The 15,454-nt window shown below is 39.1% G+C and overlaps 1 protein-coding gene across 10 annotated transcripts in view; it reads left to right on the forward strand.

Annotated features, from left to right (window-relative positions):
• Positions 1–15,454, forward strand: part of IL15 (interleukin 15) — an 88,215-nt gene that overhangs the window by 47,886 nt on the left and 24,875 nt on the right. For 2 of the 10 annotated variants that reach the window (XM_028491719.2, XM_028491718.2), the window contains exon 2: positions 7,486–7,624. The exons of 6 other annotated variants lie outside the window; for them this stretch is intronic. The gene's annotated coding sequence lies outside the window, so the exon portion shown is untranslated. Of the gene's footprint in view, positions 1–3,926; positions 4,248–7,485; positions 7,625–15,454 lie in introns of all 10 variants that reach the window. 2 more of the 10 variants (XM_028491714.2, XM_028491717.2) reach the window with 2 other exon arrangements.

Genomic DNA, 15,454 nt, shown 5'->3' on the forward strand with positions numbered 1-15,454 from the left:
CGGCATGTGGGATCTTCCCGGACCAGGGCACGAACCCGGTTCCCCTGCATCGGCAGGCGGACGCGCAACCACTGCGCCACCAGGGAAGCCCTGAAATTTGTTTTTTATTATTGATGGTTTAGGAAGTATTCATTTACCTTCAGAACACATTACCGGAAGTACCACTTGTCTAACTTCCTCCAGGGCTTCATGCTCAGGCAGTCCCTCTTGTTTGGAGGGAAGCCTCAGAGGAGTCCGGCTTTGGGGTCTCACTTGGCCTGATCTCAGATGGGCCAGTGCCTCTGCAGGTGGTCCAGCCTGGCCACGTCCTCACTGTTCCTCTTGACTCCTCGTTCCCACCCCTGTGGGCAGATCCAACTGTGAGAGGAGGGAAAACGCTCATCAGCACATATCTAAATAAAGTATCTATGTAAAGTAGCTGAGAGCGTGAGACATAGTGGCCTTGAAGCATCCAGGCATCAGGCTTGGTATTCATGTCCTTAGAGTAACAGATAAGGTCCAGATTCTCCATGAGGTCTGCTGGGGTTAGATTGTCATTGGAGTCCAGATAGATTGAGGGGAGTGCTGGCAGCCTGCCTGCTGATAGGACCTGCCGCAAACCCAGGATGACAACTAGAAGGTAGAACGTGACGACCAGGCTGGGGCCACCCTCCATGCCCCCACTGCAGGGCTGCGGCTCTTGCTTCTTCACTAAAGCCAATGTAGGATAGAAGCATTAGAGCTTAAGCACCACTAATTTCATGGTAAATCTGACTCATTCTCAGTGCTCAGTATGTTAGCACTTAACCATTATTATGTAGTTTTTCATTGTCAAATAGTTTTTCAGTAAATCCTTAGGAATTTTGCAGTGAATGTCTTTTCTGATCTTATATAATTTTAAAAATTTTCCAGAGTAGTTCTCCTTCTCCACTTTATGCCAAACAGGGTAGGATTCCAGATGACCTAAGCTTTTACTAAAACAGATTTTGAAATGGGTTGTTCCAGGGAATATTTATGTTTAATACTTCATGACCATATTAAGATCAAATCATATTGAGATAAAAGTGCTGTTATTTCCTTCATTCATAAATATCATTTGCAGTGGTTGCCATGCTATGGCCATATTCTCCTTGAGGAATGATGAATTTGCTTCCCCGACGGCTCAGGGTGCTACTTGCTAGGGTCTTCATCTGACAGTCCTCTCTGGGAGAACCTCTGCTTGTCCAAGGTCGCACCCACCCCCAGGGCAGTGTGCATCCAGAGTTCTTTGCAGGGAGCAGAGTGTTACCAAGGCCCTCTTTTCTCCAACTTGGACAACAGCAAGGGCCATCCCAGCTTCAGAGCTCCACAGAGCCCAGAGCGTGACTGCATAATGAATGGCCTTACTTCTCCTTCCTTCTCCCAAAGGGAGTGATCTTGAAGACACTTCCCAATATACATCCTGCACATAAATCTGTCTCAGGGTCTCCTTCCCAGAGAGCTTACCTTGAAACACCATCATTTTCTTTAAGAAGCACAATCTCTTGACTAATAGCTTTTCTGGAGATGAGGATAGAGATCATTTATAAGATGCAACCCTATTTCAGAAATGTGCCAATTGAAAAAATGTGTTTTGTACATTCAAGGAAATTGTGCTGAGTCCACAAGGGGGCTGTAATTGCTTGCTGTATGATCATGTTAGCTGTGACCAATAAGCCCAGGCAATTAGAAGCCTTTCGCCAAAGCCATTATCTGAAGAAAGGTTAAAGATTGTTTTTCTTCCCTTTTCTCACTGCAGTTTTCTCTTTACATGCTCTCCTAGCTTGATCTTGTCTGAACTTACGGTTTTAAGCCCATGCGTTATATCTTCAGCCCTGCCATGTCTTGAGCTTCTAATTTGCATATTAATCTGTCAGACCATTTTCTCTGATATCCCACCAGCCTCCCAAACTTAACATGTCAAACACTGGGTGAGTCATCTTCCCAACAGATCAGCCCTGTCTTGTGTCCAGGCTCAATTAGTGGCCCCACTACCCTGTTATTCGAAACCCAAAACCTGTGAGTCATTCTAGACTCTTCCCCCCCTTCACCCTGCCCCACTCTACATACCCAGACAGCCAACAAGACCTGCCAATTTTGCTGGAAAATATTACTCCAATAAGTAATACTATTACTACTTCTCAATTCCTATTACTCCTTCTTCAGTGTAGAGCCTTATGTGAACTATGTACTATAATAATGTTTGATTTGTTTTCCTACCTTCAGTCTTGTTTCCTTTATATATATTCTCTGCAGGTGGTCCAGATGATCTAAATCAAATGCAACTTTGATTGTGCATTGCAGTCGTGAGCACAGTGAACAGCAAATTCTCCTGCCAAGCAAGGCTCTCCATGACACCCCATTTATCATTGACCGTAGTACTTTCACTCCCTTTCTCCAACTTGATGGGCTGATAAAATTGAAGTTACTGGAGTCTACCTGAATGCTTCATAGTGTTTCATGCCTCCATACCTTCGCCCATTATTTTCCCTCTGCCTGGAAAGCCCTTTTCTCCTTTCTTAGGTTGGCTAACTTTAATTATCCTCTAAGGTAATCAATTTTTGTCATCTCCTCTAGGATGCTTTCTCTACCTACAAATCTGTGGTACCCAAACTGGTTTAGCATTTACAGTATTATAATGAAAGTATGTGTGCGTTTCTATAATTTCTTCTAGGACAGGGACTGCTTATTCACCTTTGTAACTCTAGCGCCAGGCACACAGAGCATGCTCAATACATGTCTGGTGAACAGAGCTGGATGGTGAAGACAATAGGTCTCTGGTTCCCTTTGCATTTACTTACTTTTTGCTCATTTGGTATATTATCAACATTCCCATAATTATTTCTAGGATCTCTATCTTGAAATTCAGCTCTCTTCTCAACATCTTGATAAAATTGGATATCTAATAATCATAAAATTTAATCTTTTCAAAACTGAACTCCTGACTTTTTCCTCAGATCATCTCCTCTCCCAGTCTCCCTCATTTTAATAAACAGTAACCCAGCTCTCCCCATTTCGGGCCAAAACCTTCAACGTCATCCTTGACACTTCTCTTTCTTTCATACCTAACATCCAATTCATCAGAAAATCCTGTATCTTCAAAACATACACTTTTCTCCATCTCCATTACCATTATCCTGGATTATTGTAGCAACTTCCCACTCATCTCCCTACACCCACACTTGCCCGTGCAGTCTTTCTCAATATGGTAGCAAGAGTGTGGCTTTAAAAATTGAAGCCATGGGACTTCCCTGGTGGTCCAGTGGTTCAGACTCCAAGCTTCCATTGCAGGGGGCACGGGTTCAATCCCTGGTTGGGGAACTAAGATCCCACACACACAAAAAATATGTCAAAGTCAGTTTACATAATATCTGTGCTCAGTATGCTCCAGATGGGTTTTCCAATGAAAGCCTAAGTCCTTACCTGATGGCATACCTCCTGCCACTGTCCCCTATTCTCCTCTCGCCTCACCTCCCAAATTTCTGGCTGAATTAGAGCCTCCTTGCTGTTCCCAGCATGCTTCTCCCACAAGGTCTTTGTATTCCTTGTTGCCTCTGCCTGGAAAACTGTTTCCTCAGACACCATTTTCTTATTCTCTTCCTTTAGGTCTCTGCTTCCATTTATTTATTTATTTATTTATTTATTTATTTAAACATGTTTATTGGAGTATACTTGCTTTACAATGATGTGTTAGTTTCTGCTTTATAACAAAGTGAATCAGTTATACATATACATATATCCCCATATCTCTGCTTCCATTTAATGTCACCTCATTGTTGAGGTCTTTCTTGCCCATCCTTTGTAAAAAAGAGGTTAACTTCACAAGTACTGTATTTATTGTTCTCCACGGTAATTGAGTTCACTAACAGTCATGCTTTATAATTGCTCCTTTACTTGTTTCCTAACTTCCTGTTTTGTTTTGTTTTCAGTGCTGTGTCCTTAGAAGAATGACTGACACATAGTAAGGGCTCAATAAATATTTGATGAATTAGTGAATGAAAGAAGCAGGACTAAACTCCAATCATGTTCCTTCTTATAATGTGTAACGTTGGGCAAATTACTTCTCTGAGTTTTACTCTCTCTTCATTTGTGAAATGAGGCTGATAATAATGACAACTGCCATATTTTTCTCAAGGATTGTTGATGAGATGCCCATGTAATATTAAAAGATGATGTTGTGAGTCCTTACCGTACCTCGTGCACAATATAAAATTTAATCTTTACCATAATCTTCACAGTAATCATAGGAGGTATGTTCTATGATCATCTTCATTTTGCTGATTTGGGGGAAAAAAAAAAAACAACTAATGTATATGCATGTTTTGGAATCACCTAGAGAGTAAATGAGGGTCAGGATTAGGACCCGTACAGTGTGACCACATCAGTGTTCACTGGCAGCCCTAAGTGTGCGTCTCCTCATTCTGTGCCTGTACTTAGTGAAAATGACCCCAGATAGGACTCTTGCACGTTTGTAGTAGACGCTCTTTATCAGTTGGAGAATGTTTCGATTTTTTTGTTTGTGTTAAGAATTTATGCTGAATTTTGTCAAATATTTTTCCATCTACAAAGGCAACTGTATGACTTTTGTCTTTTAAGTTGTTAATGTAGTCAATACACTAATAAACTTCCTGATGTTGACCATTTTTTCAAGAATAAACCTGCTTATTTAATTTTATTCTGTTAACACTCTGCTTGGTGAATTTTGTTAATATTTTATTTTGGTTATTAGCATCTATGTCCATATAAGAGATTGCTATATAATTTTCTTTCCTGGGATATCATTACATAGTTTTGATATCAGATTTTGGTGCCCATGAATTAGAATAATCCTATATTACCTTAAGGATTTGTAAATTCCTTGAATGTTTGGCAAAAACCTTCATAAAGAAATCAGAATCTTTTTATTACATATAATTTGACTAATCTTTAAGTTTTCCCTATCTTTGTGAGTCCATTTTTATATTTCTTAGAAAGTCAATGTTCAAATTGATTTGCAAGAACATATAATTTATAAAAATTATACTAATAATGGCCTCTTTTGCATTTTAATATATGTGTATAATTTGACACTTTCTTTCCTTTTTAGTTTTGGCCAGATTTGTTATTCAAAGATCCATCTCTTGGTTTTACTAACTACCTTTTTCTACTTTATTAACTTCTGTTTTTATCTTCGTAACACTTAACTCTCTTTTTAAAATTATTTTTATGGATTCTTGAGATTAATGCATAATAAAGTATTTCAAACTAATTATTTTCTATGAAAGTCTGTACAATTCTCTATATTATGCTTTTGCGATAATACTTTTTTTAATGAAGTGTTATTTTCAAATTGATTTTCTCTTTTATACCAGCATTATTTAAAAGGATAATTTACAAGTGGATAGATTTTTTAAATTTTTCTATTTTTTATTATTGATTTTTAATTCAATATTATTGATATTTTAATTCAATATTATCAATTCAATCATCCAGTATTTTTTTTAAGATTTATTATTTATTTATTTATTTATTTCATTTATTTTTGGCTGCGTTGGGTCTTAGTTTTGGCACGCGGGATCTTTGTTGAGGCATGTGGGATCTTTCATTGCAGCACGCGGGCTTCTCTCTCGTTGTGGCGTGCGGGTTTTCTCTTCTCTAGTTGTGGCACGCAGGCTCCAGGGTGTGTGGGCTCTGTAGTTGTGGCCCGCGAGTTCCAGAGCCCATGGGCTCTGTAGTTTGCGACACGCAGGCTCTAGTCGAGGCGCACAAGCTCAGTAGTTGTGGCACACGGGCTTACTTGCCCCATGGCATGTGGGATCTTAGTTCCCCAACCAGGGATAGAACCCACGTCCCCTGCATTGTAAGGTGGATTCTTTACCACTGGACCACCAGGGAAGTCCCAATCATCCAAGATTATTGATATTATTGATTTGTGATTACAAAACGTGGCAGGTGTGATTTCAGATTTTTGTAATTTTTTTGAGATGTTACTTTAGATTTAGCACATAACATTTTAGGTCTATGTCATAAACAACCTTTGATGAATGTTCTGTGTGTTTATTTTCTATGTGCTATTTCTGTAAGGTAGAATGTTTTCATCTAGCTATAGTTAACCTAATATACATATATACTAAATAAAACATTGCTCATTGTGTTTTAAAATTTACCACAGGCAGTGGTGTGCTGGAGACAGTTCTAATAGGCTTGTGAGAGCCAGTGGTTAAATATGCAGGAATTTGTGAACCAGTTGTTAAAACACTGTGGCTTGAAATCAGTAGGGTGGGGTGTTACACAACAGAAATTGGCAAATGCTACAAGGCAGTATTGTTGTTGTTAATGTTGTTCTTGTTGTTGTTTTCTGAGAGCCAGCTAACTTGCATACCCAGACCATAGCCCTACTCATTTTTGTTTATGTTTAAATTTCTGAACAGTGTTTAATATTTTTTAATAACTCCTTGTTTTTCTATTAGATTTTCCTCTATATAATTTGAAGCTATATTATTAGAAGCATAAAGTTTCATGGTTGCTATATCCTTTTGTAAGTTGTAACTTTTATCCATGTGCATTACTGCTTAGAATTCTCATTGAACTTCTCTCTTGAATTCTAATTTTCTGGTATTATTATTATTACTATACTCATATTTGCTTAGCATATCTTTTTTTGTACTTTTTGTTTTCAAGCTTTTGGTAACATTTTATTTTTGTTCCATTTCTTATAAATAGCATATTTAAAATTTTATCTATCTTTCTGTCTCTATTTTTTTAAATCCAATGTAAGTGTCTTTTAGTAAGCAAATGTAGTTTTTATCACATCTTTTCATGTGTGGGTGACTGTACTTGTATGTTTAGATTTACTTCTGCTCCATTACTTTTCATATATGAAGTTTTTACTGTGATTTCTTTGTTTAATTTTCTCCTTTTATGCCTACCAGTGCCTTCTGTTAGATTGCTTAAGTTTTCTTTGCCTTATTTTATTTTTTGGTTTAAAATTATGATATATCTAGGGTTTTTTTTTTTTTCCTGTATTGAACTTTTGTCTTGATTTGTGCAATTAATCATCATGAATGTGTTGCATGTTCACCAAATAATAATCTTAGCATGAGTTTACTTCCTTTTCTTCTTTTCTCACAATATTTACCACATAGAGCTTACCTGTGATGTTCCTTCCACGTTGCCTTTTGGAAAAGTACATAGTAGGTCATGAGTTGCCTGGTGTTGAGGTTGGGAATGGAGTGACTCTAAAGGTGCATGAGAGAAATTTTTGTGATTATGGATTTGTTTTCTATCATTGTTGTAGGGGTGATTTCATGGGTGTATACAGTTGTCAAAACCTGCATATCATATACCTAAAATGGATGTACTTTATTACCTTGAAGTTATACCTCAATAAAATTGATTTTAAAAGCATAGTGGAGAATGTCAGAAATAACCAGAAATCATTAGCAGGATGTCGAGAAGGGCCATTAAAAGCTGCATCTCAAAAAATTATAATGGGACATTTTTTTTCAGCAATACCTTGTAGCTTGGAATTGGAAATTGGCCAACTAAAAGTAGCAGAAAGATGAAATGTGGAGGAAACGCAGGTGCTATTTAGGATGGTATTACAGTGGCCAGCTGGGACACCTGCTGGACAGGGAGGCAAGTGCAGGTAAGAGGCTGATAGTGTGAGAATGAGGGCAATGTAGTTGTAAAGAAATGAAAAAATCCAACAAACATGTGATATGTGCTTGTTTTGTACCTAGTATGCTTTTATATTTTGGAGGTACAGTAATGAACAAGATAAACAAGGCTTCTAACCACAAGAATCTCACATTTTTGCAAAATAAACGAATGAATCAGATTTTAAAAATGGACTTTTAAGAAATGTTGCCATTTGTTATTTATACCCAAGTATAGATATTATATGTTTTATTCTCCATAATTGCTTATATCCACATTTTTCTTTTTCTTGGATAACTTTTTTATTTTCCTGGAATGCATTTTCACATCATTATTTCACAGACATTCTATGGATCTTAAATTTTCTAAGGTCTGGTATGAAAGGTATTTTTTAAATACTAAGAAACATCGTACTTAATCATTTATTTTTGTTGTTTTGATAAACTGTTGAGATTTATAGGCCCTAATAACATGTTGTGTGGTCTTATGAGAGAATTAAATACCAACATCAAATCATATTTTTATATGAAGTAGTTTTTAAAAATCTCAGTAGTAACCCATGGTAACATAGTTCATATTGGATTTTTTTAGCCTTAATATTGAACACAGATTGTGTTTAATGAAATTTCTTATTTGGAAATTTCATAATATGGGTGTCAATTGAAAACAGTTTGAAAGCAACTAGTGAAAAAATGCCAGTACACTTAGTGACAGGACAATTTAAGACATTAAAGATATCACTTTCTCAACTATACTCAAATTGGGACTGATTACTAAATGTTAGAGAATTAACATTGAACACTAAGAGATCAGTACAAAGCGTGATATTATTCCCAAGGTCTGAGGGCCTCATTAAAACAAAACAAAACAAAAACGTGTATTGGGGTAAATCTGTCAAGAGAGGGGAATATATCACAGTCTGTTAGAAGGAACCAAATGTAGGATTTTAGCCTGGAGAGACATTACCTCCTCAGTCTCTAAAACACTGCTCTCCATCTGATTTAGAGCACAATTCTTATCGTTAAAAATGTCTGAGCAGAGCTTCCCTGGTGGCGCAGGGGAGAGGCCACAACAGTGAGAGGCCCGCGTACCGCAAAAAAAAAAAACTGTCCAAGCATATCACCCCATTATATGTCTATGCGTGTGCTTCTATACTAATGTCTTCTGTACACCGTAAAACCTACCAAACAAATGAAAAATCGATATAGATGTAACTCGATGTTCTGATGTTCTTTCCCACGGTCCAGTGGGGTGTCTGGCATGTTCCCCAGGGTGTACCCCTCACATGGAAACCACAGTCCAGACAAGGAGGCACTGAGTGTGGCCAATCGTTTAATCAATTATCTACTTAATAAAATCAGAGCAAAAACTCAGGACACTAAATCTCTATTAAGCTTCCTGGTTGGTAACCATATATCGATGTGCCAGGAGGGCAGTGCACCTTAATTCTACAAGGCTCTGCGATTGGAACCTTAGGTGTCAGAGGCTGGCTTATGGGTCAAATCCACCAATGGTCTATTTTGATAAGTAAAGTTCTATTGGAATATAGCCATACCCATTCATTCATGCCTTGTCCATGGCTGTTTTCACATTATAATCACAGAGTTAAGTAGTTGTAACAGAGACTACAAGATTTACAAAGCCTGACATTTACTATCTGGCCCCTTACGGAGAATGTTTACCAATTCCTGCTTTATACAATGGTGACAGTTTTGTCCATGTTACCTGCCACTACTTTCACACTGTTATCAAATGACTCTTTTCTCTAATATACACAACCCTTGTTTGTATATGTTCTTGTTCAGGCTCTTTCCTCCATCTAGAATGTTGTTTCTTTCCTTTTACTCATATCTAAAATCTATCCATTCTTCAAGGTATGATTCCAATAACACTTCCTTTATGAAGCCCTATAATTAAAAAAAAAAAAAAACCTCTATTACCTAGACATATCTCCCTTACACTCCCTTACATATACTCTAAAATCCCTTGCCTTTCTCTTGGTTGTACTTGCTTGGTATACACAACTGTAATTAAATCCAGTTCTCTACCTATCCCAGGCCTAGCTATTCTTTGTATGTAGTAATGTCGCTGTAGAAAACACACACAAGCATACTGACTAATCTTACTTTCTGACCATTCATGACCAATAGGCTAGGCTCTTATAAAATACTTAACAACCAGTCCATATGTCCTACCAACCTCCCAGAATCCTTCTCACTGGAATCCGTCTGGCTGAGAGACGCACGCACCACCAGGAAGAACCCTGAGTCAGAATGATTGGCCAGAGACAACCTGGAAACTAATCCCATCACCATAAAACCCGAGACTGCGAGCCATGTGGCAGCGAAGTTCTCTTAGGTTCCCTTACCCTGCTGCGCTCTGCGCGGGCGCCCCTTCCCAATAAAGTCTCTTGCTCTGTCAGCATGTGTGTCTCCTCACACAATTCATTTCCGAGTGTTAGACAAGAGCCCACTCTCAGACCTTGGAAGGGGTTCCCCTTCCTGCAACAAATTCATTGTCCTCCGTACCTTGATATCTATTTCATATATTCTCCTGTCCTCAACCCATAAGACCTCCCCAGTCTCACTCTCTGCTGATGACTTTTTGTCCTGATTGAGAAAATCAAAGCAATGTTGAGAGCTTTCACCATCACATCTACCTCCTGCTCAGCCCATACATCTCACTCAGCCTTCCTTACACTCAGCCTTCCTTGCCGAGATAATAGATGACGATTTTTCACCCCCCTTGTGTACGAAATACTCTTTTGGTGTTCTGAGCACTCAATTTCAATGTGAGGACGGTGGATTTGCCCTACTACCAACAAGCAGTTCTCAGATACCAGCAGGGTGTCCAAGAATTCAACTCAATTCAGACACTTTTTCCCCAGATAAAGAGTCAGATTCCACAGGTTGAGGGCTCAGTCCTCCAGACTGCCCTCCCACCCCACCAGCCTCCCACCACCTGCCTTCAGTTGCCTATTGAAAGTCCAGGTTGTTATCTATGCTTCTGACCAACTGGCTGTAAATCAGAGCTTCCCAAGACCCTCAGTTTACTGGTTTATTATTAAAGGATATAACTCAGGAATAGGCAGATGGAGGAGCTGCATAGGGCAAGGTATGGGGAAAGGGCACCGTGAGCTCCATGCCTTCTCCAAGTGTGCCAGCCTCCCAACACCTCCACGTGGTCCCCAAACCCGGAAGCTCTTGGAACCCTGAGCTTTTGGGTTTTTATGGAGGTTTCATTACATAGGCATGATTGATTAAATCATTGATCATTGGTGACTGAACTCAATCTCCAGTTCCTCTCTCCGCTCCCAAGGTGGGGGACAGAAATAGGACTGAAAGTTCCAACCCTCTAATCACACAGTTGGTTTTCCCAACAACCAACCCACATCCTTGGGTGGAGTCCAAAAGTTACCTTGTTATCATAATAAAAGACTTTCATCACTCTCAAAGACTCTTGATCACTCGTGTCACTAGGAAATTCCTAGGGTTTTAGGAGCTATGGGCCAGAAACGAGGACGAAGACCAAATATATATTTTATTATAAATCACAATATCACAGATATCACCCTCATCCTCAACTTGCCTATTCAAGAACATCACTCTGACAATTGTTGTTCTCTCTTACATCTTCAGTTTTTCCCTCAGCATACAAATGTGCTGTTATTTCCCTCACTTTCTACCATCTATTATCACCTTTTGGAGTGGTATTCTTCGAAACATTGTCGGCACTAGCAACTTACAATCCTTGCCTCTCACTTTCTCGGCTACCCATTTCACGTAGGCTTCTGCCTCCATTACCGCCCTCTAAGTTCTCTTCAGAGTCACCCATGACCTCCACGTTGCTAAGCCCACTGGTCAGCATTCAGTCTGTATCTTCCCTGACCCATCAGTGCATCTGACATGATCATCATTTCCTTTTCTTGGATATACTTTTCTCACTTGATTTCTAGAACATCACACTCTCTTCATTCCTCCTTTTCTCACTTGTCTGTCACTTGGGTTTTTCTTTATGACTCTCTTTTTTTTTTTTTTCTCCGTGACTAATTACCCTGGCTCAGTCTTTGGTCCTTTTCTCTGCCTTTTCTCTAACTTTCTCTTGGTCATCTCAACCAGTGTCATGAATTCCGTACCTATTTCAGGCCCAACCACTTTCCTGAACTCAAGATTTACGTCTCCTACTGCCTATTTGACATTTCCGTGTGTGTATCTAGTGGACCTCTCAAGCTCAACATATCCAACACTAAAACTCCTGATCGGCCCCCTCCCTTCAAAATATCTGCTCCACTCATAGCCTGCCCTGTTTCAGTTGATGGCAGCTCCATTTCCCAGGTGCTCAGGGTAAAAGACTTGAGGAATTCTTCCTCGTTTCGCCCACAACCAGTCCGTCAGGAAATCCTTTTGGTTCTGTCATAAAAGTGTTTCCGGATTCTAACCATATGACCCTCTCCGCTGCCACCCGTCTTGTTCAACATCACCATCTCTCACTAAAATTCTTCAAGCCGCGTGATTCCCTGCTTCCATACTTGCCCACCCCTACATCCTTTCCTTACACAGGAGCCAAGAAGGAGTCTTACAAAGGTCACGCAGATGACATCAATTATCTGCTCAAAATGCTGCAGTGGTTTCTCACTTCAGATTCTTACATTGCCTGCAAGGGCCTGGCCTTATCCCCATTTCCCCCTACCTTTCTGACCTCACCTCAGACTGTCCTCTGCCTTGCTCACTCCACTGGTGTCTTTTCTGATCTTCAAACTCATAGGTGTGCAGCTGCCTTTGGGGCTTTGCTCCAGCTGTATCCTCTGCTTCGAATGTTCTTTGTTCAGATGTCCTTGAAGCTCATGCCCTCTCTGCTTTTAAGTCTTTGATCCAATTTCATCTTCACTGAACCCTGCCCTGACTACCCTTCTTAAAGTTGCAAGCTCATCCTTTTTACTTTATTGTTTGCTTTTTTCCTATATCATTTAACCGCTTTCTAATGAAGTATATAATCAATTTATTTATGAATACTATATATGGTCTTTCTCCCGGAAACCAAGGTTCTTTGTCTCCTACATTCACTGATGTACTCCAAGGTCATACAGAAATGCTTAGCACGTAGTGAGTACTCAATAGATATATTGGATCAAGGACAGCCATGCTATCTTACATTCTTTATATTCCACATAGGCAATCAACCTTGGCTTGCCCTCAATTTTAGTTTTTTTGAGTGATTAGATACATATGTTTACCAAATAAACCAATACTTATAACTCTTCTTTCCTTGCTAAGTCTATTTAAGTTTATTTTAAATGTGTGACTAGACAAGTAAATAATTAAACAGAATAAATAAAACAAAACAGCGGTGTGCTGGATTGTATTTCCTCACTGGGAAAAACTCTACTATTGGTATAGAATATAACGTTTACACTTATTTTCACAACTCATTCCAGAATTAAAGCTGCCACCCCACTGTGTGGATTGTCCTCTCTTCATGGTGTCTTACTCTTGGGCAGTGACGTCAGGCTAGGATAGCAGTACTGCCACAAGATCAGTGGGTACCCTGCAATGAGATCCAGTCACAGGAGTCAAAAAAGTCCTGCTTAAACTCTGAGAGCTCCTTGAGGGCAAGGTTGGGACTTGATCTTTTTAATTCCTGGATCTAGGTACCAGGTGAATGAAGAACAAAACCAAAGATGCTGATGGTGAGGGCCTTGCATGACCATATGCAAATTGTATGGCAGGGTTAAACACTGCTTCCATAATTCTTCAAAAATATGACATAAAAGGAAGTGGACAATTTATTTCATTCCTACACTTCTCAGAAAGTAATTAACCTGGTTCCAGCCACTTGTCCCTAACAGGTATTTTGTGGGAGTCAAATGAGACAATGTAGGTGAAAGGACTCAGTTCTGTTTCACGTCAGAACAGTTTGAAACACCTGTTCTTTTTTAAATTGAAGTATAGTTAATTTACAACATCATGTTAATTTCTGCTGCACAGCAAAGTAACTCAGTTATACATATATATATATATATATATTCTTTTTTATATTCCTTTCCATTATGGTTTATCTCAGGATATTGAATACAGTTCCCTGTGCTATACAGTAGGACCTTGTTGTCTATCCATTCTATGTATACTATTTTGCATCTACTAACCCCAAACTCCCAGTCCATCCCTCCCCTAGCTCCCCTTCCCCTTGGCAACCACAAGTGAAAGACCTGTTTTTAGACTATCAGAGAGCAGTGGCTTTTTATGATTCACATGGGATGGGTCAGATGTTTCCTATAGTAAGGGGCCTCCACTTCTCAACCATAGAGTTTGTAATATTCTTGCATCTCTCTTCCACCTGTGCAACCTGGATTTTGAGGTAGAATTCTGATAGCGACACATATAACATTTACCTGAAGCAAGTCACTTAATGTCTCAGAACCTCAATTTCTTCACTGTAAAATAAGAGTAATATCTCTCACATAAAGATATTGCCAGGATGGAATGTGGTAATGGATGTGAGATAATTTTGTAAACCTAAAAGCACTCAGTAAACAATACTTATTCTAATTAATATTGCCATCATTAATGATATTATATTAAATGTTAACATTGAGTCCTGGTCAACGAGAAAGTTATAGACTGTTTTACCTTTTCAGGTCTTCTTCACGCACATGGGTTACACACACACATTCCTAGTAAAGTTTTTGATCCACAGAACTACATACAGTAAGTGTAGAAGGTTGAAAGCTTCCAAAGCTGTTATGAAAAATCAGTCTTTGCTGTCAGCCCAGAAAACCACGTCAGTTTTTTTTGCCAGATAACAATCAAAGCTGTAAAAATTTCCTTTCAGTTAACACTGGTTTCCATTATTGTTGTTTGTTAGAAGTCTTTGAGGCCATTTCCTACTAATTCCACCATGCTTGGCATGGAGCATTCTGGCTAAAGCTCTTAGTTGTCCTTGACTGATTGTAGTTGGACAGGGCAGTGAAAGTCTCATTGGTAAGATTTTAACATCCTGCACGTGTGGAGACTCACTGATGTAAAAGCCCAGGATTGAAATCCTCATTGTTTACACAAGCAGCTTCATGAGGCCTTATTAACAATCATATCACCCTTTGTACTGCTTGGTCCCAAGTCAGTAAATCTTGTTTTTTGAACAATGTGGAGTGGGGGGATCCTGCAACTAAAAAGGAGGTAGGGAATTTAAGAGACTTTGGGTGAAATTACAAAGATAATTTTAAAGTTTAGCAAAAAATTTGCAGTACTGAGATAGACAAAGAGAATGATTATAAGATGAGAGTAACAAAGAGGTTGCTTTAATTAAACTGATTAATGGATGGTTTAGATTGTATGTAACAGGAGGATTAGACTTAATATTTAGTTGTGGAAAAAAGGGCATTTTTATTGGATATTTTCTTACAGTATCTTTAATATCTAGTTAAATCCTAGTTTTTCTTTTAAAGAGTTATACATCATATATATATATATATATATATATATTTTTTTTTTTTTTGCGGTACGCGGGCCTCTCACTGCTGTGGCCTCTCCCGTTGCGGAGCACAGGCTCCGGACGCGCAGGCTCAGCGGCCATGGCTCACGGGCCCAGCCGCTCCGCGGCATGTGGGATCCTCCCGGACCGGGGCACGAACCCGCGTCCCCCGCATCGGCAGGCGGACTCTCAACCACTGTGCCACCAGGGAAGCCCCCATCATATATTATAATCATTTTTATATTTTAAAAACATCTGAAAAATAAAATAATTTTAGTCTACAGAACTTAATTTCAGTGAAAGCTTATGTCAAGAGACGTGGTGGATTTTGATTTTTGAAGGGGAGGTCAAC

The sequence above is a fragment of the Physeter macrocephalus genome, chromosome 7 (assembly GCF_002837175.3).
Source record: "Physeter macrocephalus isolate SW-GA chromosome 7, ASM283717v5, whole genome shotgun sequence".
NCBI classification, from domain to species: domain Eukaryota; kingdom Metazoa; phylum Chordata; class Mammalia; order Artiodactyla; family Physeteridae; genus Physeter; species Physeter macrocephalus.